Raw genomic sequence first — 6000 nt, 5'->3', positions numbered from 1 at the left:
TTCAGGAGGGTTCGGAAAAGTTATTTGATCACTCATTTCAGCTCAGTAGTAATAATGAGAAAGACTTTCCCAATGCCATGGGTTATTTCACTGGTGCCCACGTCTGACTCATCGTCACGCCACTGACGGTAAGTGCGGTCGTGTCACTGATTGTGCTCGACTGTCAATTCGACAGGATTGTAGCCCAGTTCAGTGAACACCTCTTTGGTGAGATTTATTTGGGAGCGTATGGGAAGGGGTAATCATCACTAGAGGTGGTTTCGTACTACTCTTCAAGGAGAACGTGGAGTTCAAGGTCCGAAAGCAGCAGCAGGACCGCATCGGTGAACTTGATGGAGTAACTTGGTACTTGCGCGGTGGTCAAACTGCCGTCACTTTAAACTGTCGGTCACTGGCGGTTGGTGTTGCTGTTGGAGGTTGTACTGGGTATATTTAGGTTGGGGGGGAAATCAGATCAGCCGACCATTACCACTTAGGATGGGGTGGATCGGTCCTGGTTCCTAGCGATGATCAGGAGATTCCTCGTCTGTCTGTCTGTACGGGTGGGTATTTTAGGGTTTGGGATTAGCCACGTGAAGTGGTCTAAATGCAGAGGACGGACTCGCTTGGGCATCGGATGCCGAACAAGAAGCTTCCAAGCATTTATTTCTGGTCATGCGTGTTGAAACTGTGACAATATTTCCTCCCATTCTTGCTATTAATGCATCAAATTGATTTCTGGAATAAATTAAGCAGTGAGAGTGATATTAATATCTTTCGGTTCATTTTTTGCGTTTCGTTAAATGAAGGAATTCCCTTTGACCTGCTATTTTAACAAGTTAACAAAATTGTAGAATGTTTTTCTGAAAGAACTTGAGCATTGTGAGGAAAAAGTATTTCCTCCTTTATATTTATGCCAAAGATTATAAAACAGATAATTGTGCGTGTTTGGGCGGCGGAACGTTTCCAATAATGGAATTAAAATGATTCAAGTTAAGATGAACCCGTGGACTACATGGACCAAGATCTAAGAGTTATTATTAGTTTATCTTCTTACACATTATTATTGATATATACATAATCTAATCTGTTATTTTATTATCATGATATATCCGTAGAATTTATGTCATAAATGAGAATACAATCTTTGGCATCTGCGTTGCCTTAACTTGCTTTAAATAAAACACACCTCCCTGCTCAGGCGTTCGTACATTCGCCTTTTATTGGTGCATTTGATGAAAGTTTAAAACCAAGCTACTGCCAAGACACACACACACACACACACACACACACACACACACACACACACACACATATATATATATATATATATATATATATATACGTTCAGCTTGACATGGATGCGAAATGCATATTAAAATTGTAATAATATTGATATTACATTGAAATATATGATGGATACGAAGCATATGAGGATTCGTATTTGATTCGTAATGGCTGGTAATGTGGTCAAAGGCCTGACACCGTTTCGAACTGGTTCTCTTCAGAGAACAGGCAGTTCAATGTGTTCAAACTACCGATTTCCAAAAATTCGTGAGTTATCTAAACGGACCCTCTCTCAAGTAGTTCGAAACTGGATGTCTGATGAATCTTCGCCCGTTCACCAAGACGAACCTGATAACGGCAGAACAGAGGCAATCTCTGGTTCTGCCGTTATCAGGTTCCGCCACCTCACGAAGACAAACCAACAAGGCAGAGAGCCTACTGTTCTATCCGGAGACCTTTGCATAACTTGAGGGTCTTCTCCAAAAACTAGACGATCCCTCAGATCACTTTAACGCCAGAGAGTGACCCGAAGGATAATTTTAACTCCTTTATTTTATCGTATGGGGTTTCTCCCCGTTCCTTGACCGCTGCTTAGGACTGGCCAAGCGCTCCTAATGAGGGATTAAGTGTACATTTTTGGACTCTATCGTTTCACTTGTGTGTTCACGAGACCGGTTTCACTGCTTCCGGAATGAAAAACCTCAAATTAACTGGTGGAAAAAACCCTGCTGTCCACGCCCAAGACCGGCTAACTTCGCTGAGAAAGAACCTTAAACTGCTCACGTCGGCGACTGGAATCGAGCCCAGCATACTCCTTCCCCAGGGATATGGTTGAGAAGCGCATAGCCACCAGGCTAACCAAGACATCCTGCTCTCTTTTGACCAGAGAGCAGGATGTCTTCTTTGATGCAGACTTTTCTTCTAGAGAACAGCATAGCTGAGCTTGAATCCTCCAGTTGGTGAACCAGTTTTCTAGCGCATTGATACTTCCTTGGAGTCGTGTAATTGCTAGGCGAGGGCTGAGAGACCTTGGTAGAATAGCAGTGTCGTCGGCATAAAGGGACGTAATGGTTGTTCTTGAATTGAGAGGTATGTCTGCTACATAAGTTGTGAAAAGTATTGAAGCCAGAAGAGAACCTTGAGATACACTACCAGCTAGTTTTGCACCTTGATCAAACAATTCCGTTAAGTTTTACTTGCATATATCTTTCATTAAGGTATGAGTATATACTTTTCACTAGTTTAATTGGGTTGTTGTTTTTGATACGTTTGAAGAAAAGGCCTTATCAAAGGCCTTGGCTACATTCAAGAACACGGCAGCAGTGTGAAGGTGCCAATTAAACCAATGGGCGATATGTTCAATTAAACGGTGAATTTGTTGCACTGCGCTGTGATCTTTGAGAAAACCAACTTGCTCATTTGGAATTGTTTTCTGTTTGTCCACTACTAATTGTAGTCTTGTTAGGATGACTTGTTCTGTTACCTTACCGAGGCAAGAAAGAAGACTAATTGGCCTGTAGCTTTGGGGGGAAGTTGTGGGCTATTACCAGTCTTTTCAGAGGGATGATGTCAACAGTTTTCCAATCTGTGGGAAAGTACTGGAATCTTAATATGGCATTGGTTATATTGACCATTGACCAGATGAATTATGGCTTTCCTTGTGAGTAATTTTATTATTCTATTGGTGATGCCGTCGGGGCGCCAGGAGCCTTTTTATTCTTCAATTGGGATATAATATTGATTATTTCTGTTGGAGTAGTCGGAAACGTAAAAAACATTTTAAAAAAAGGCTAAAAGATGAATTACTACTAGTATGTAATCGAGTCTACATACTCGATTACAAAATTTAATAACTGAAAATAAATGAATTTACAATTACTTACATTTATCTATTTAAAAAAATCTTTAATTGTTGATTGTTTTTACTTTTTCTGCACTCTTATAAGTTCCACCTGCCTCTCTCCAGTGTATAAGGCATTAAATGCTCCATCGTCTCCTGATGCACTTGCAATATACCGCCTCAAAACAGAGATAGTTTCCACTGCTTCTTTACTAGTAGGGACGGTAGATTCTTGATCATAGTCTACTTCAATCACTTTTTATTCACCAAGGTGGCTGGAAAGGAAGTCTTCTACTCTTGGTACCATTGATGTGATCACACCAATGGTGACCAGCATCAACGTCAACATAGTCTTGAAATGAGGAAGACTCATCCATCACTTACCAGTTGTTGGGCTGTGACATATCTTCTTATTCCTCCCATAGTTGTTCCTCCTCTTCCACAAACGTAACTCCTGTCATCCGGAAACAGTTGGATATGGTTTCATGAGTAACATGCATCCATGCTTTGGCAACATAATGCATGGCATCAAGGATTGATATGGTCATATCGTTTGGATCCATACCATTATCAGGCATAAACACAGCTTTTTCGAAAGAATTTTTCTATATTTCCATGTAAATGCATGGATGATGCCCAGAAAGGAGGAAAGAACACCAATCTAATGTTTCTGAGCTGCAAATCTTTAGGGTGAAGGACATTTGTCTAGCATTAGTAGTATTTTGCGGTGATTTGTCCCCATTTTAGCATGCAGAACATGCATGGTGGATGTGAAGATGCTGGTCATACATGCTGTGCTGTTGGCATCATATTTAGTAGGCAGACTTTTCACATTCTGAAAACACCTTGGCTTTCTAGATTTACCAATTACCAGTGGAGGTAATTTTTCTGATCCATCAGCATTGACCATGAGCAAAACAGTTACCTTCAGCTTGCTGAGTATTCTAGCGTGACACTCTATCCTTTAAAACACAATGTTTTACTTGGCAGAATGTTATAAAAGAGCGAGTTTCATCTACGAAGCGGAAAAGTAGTTTCCACTCCCGTAGTCTTGAATTATTATTATTATTATTATTATTATTATTAATTCAGGCAACTCTACGGAGTCGACAGACTCATCGAGGGAGGCCCTAACATCATGTCAAGAACAACTATTCAACATCGACCCAGTATTTATCATACCTTGCCTTGAACTCATTCACTGTCATAGCACCCACAACAGACCAGACTCTGGCAGCTTATTACACTCTTTCACCACAGTCCAAGCAAAAAACTTAGCTCTAACACCCTTGCTAACCACACTCTTGCCCAGCTTCCATGTATGGCCTCTGGTCCTCCCACCACTAGTTCTATTCTCAAAAATATCTTCTGAATTAATCTTATAGAAACCCTTCAGTAATTTGAATGTCTCAATAGTACACCCCTTTTCCGCCTATCAACCAATTTTTGTAACCCACAAATCTTCAACCTGTTCTCATAATGTTCATTCCATAGACCTGCTATCATCTTGGTCACACGTCTCTGGATCCTCTCCACCTCTTCCCCATCAAGAAGAAACCCTGGTGCCCAAATCTGGGCACAGTAGTCTAGATAGGATCTTATCAAGGCTAGATACATAGTGAGATCTCTGCTTGTTAAAGTATTTTTCAGCAACCAAGTGATTTGATGAGCTGATTTAGCCACTTTTGCGATGTGCCCCCTAAACTTCAACTCCCTATCCACCAACACTCCCAAATCTCTAGCCTCATCAATCTCCTGGAGTATGGTTCCACCAATGTGATATACTGCTGCTAATCTTTTTACCTCAAAATGCATAACCTTACACTTTGCCACATAAAATCGACATCCATTTTCCTTAGCCCAGTCCTCCAAACTATCCAAATCATCTTGCAAAATTTTGACATCCTGTGCACTCAAAATTGCTCTACCCAACTTTGCATCATCAGCAAACAAGTGAACACTTCCTCTCAGATTCCTTCCTATATCGTTAATGAATAAATTGAAAAGTAGTGGTCCAAGAACAGAACCCTGCGGCACACCACTAGTCACAAGCCGTCTTTTGGATTCTACTCCTGAATAAACCACTCTCTGATACCTCTCCATCAACCACTCTCCTATCCATCTCACCAACCCTATATCCATTCCCATATGTTGTAGTTTACGGATTAGAATTCCATGTGGTATCCTGTCAAAGGCCTTAGCAAGGTCCAGTAGAATCACTGCAAACCCATTATCCTTATGCAGTTCAGCCGTCGCTGTCTTATAAAACTTGAGCAAATTACTCAGGAATGATGTACCCTTCACAAAACCATGCTGTCCTCCATACAGTATCCCATTTTCATCTATCCAATCCTGTATTTTTTTCTTGACTAATTTCTCCAAGACCTTGACAAAGATTCCTGATATGCTGATTGGTTGGTAATTTACAACAGCAGTCTTGGAACCTCCTTTATGCAGCAGAACTATTTTCCCCTCTTTCCACCCCCTCGGGACTAACCCAGACCCGAGACTCAAATTAAACAAAATGGTCAAGGGTACTGACAATTCCTTAGCCACTTCACGTACGACACGAGCTGGTATACCATCCAATCCCACACATGTATTGACATTGAAGTTTTGTAATAGACTACTCATCTCCACTTCATTCACCACAATTCCCATATAATCTATTGGTTCATTCATTCCTGCAATGTCACCACCTGGATGATATACTCTTGCAAAGTGCTCGCTCAGTAATTCAACTATATCAACTGATTCGGTTATCTCCCTACCATCGGCATTCTTTAATATCATTCTGCCATATACATTTTTTCTTTTACTTGCAACATATCGAAAAAACTGTTTGGGAGTCCTTAGCTTGCATGGCTAATATTCTTTCATAATCCGTTTTGGCT

The sequence above is a fragment of the Typopeltis vanoorti genome, chromosome 8, assembly GCF_054136105.1.
Source record: "Typopeltis vanoorti isolate ZY-2024b chromosome 8, IOZ_Tvanoo_1.0, whole genome shotgun sequence".
Lineage (NCBI taxonomy): Eukaryota > Metazoa > Arthropoda > Arachnida > Uropygi > Thelyphonidae > Typopeltis > Typopeltis vanoorti.
This window is presented reverse-complemented; position numbering follows the sequence as displayed.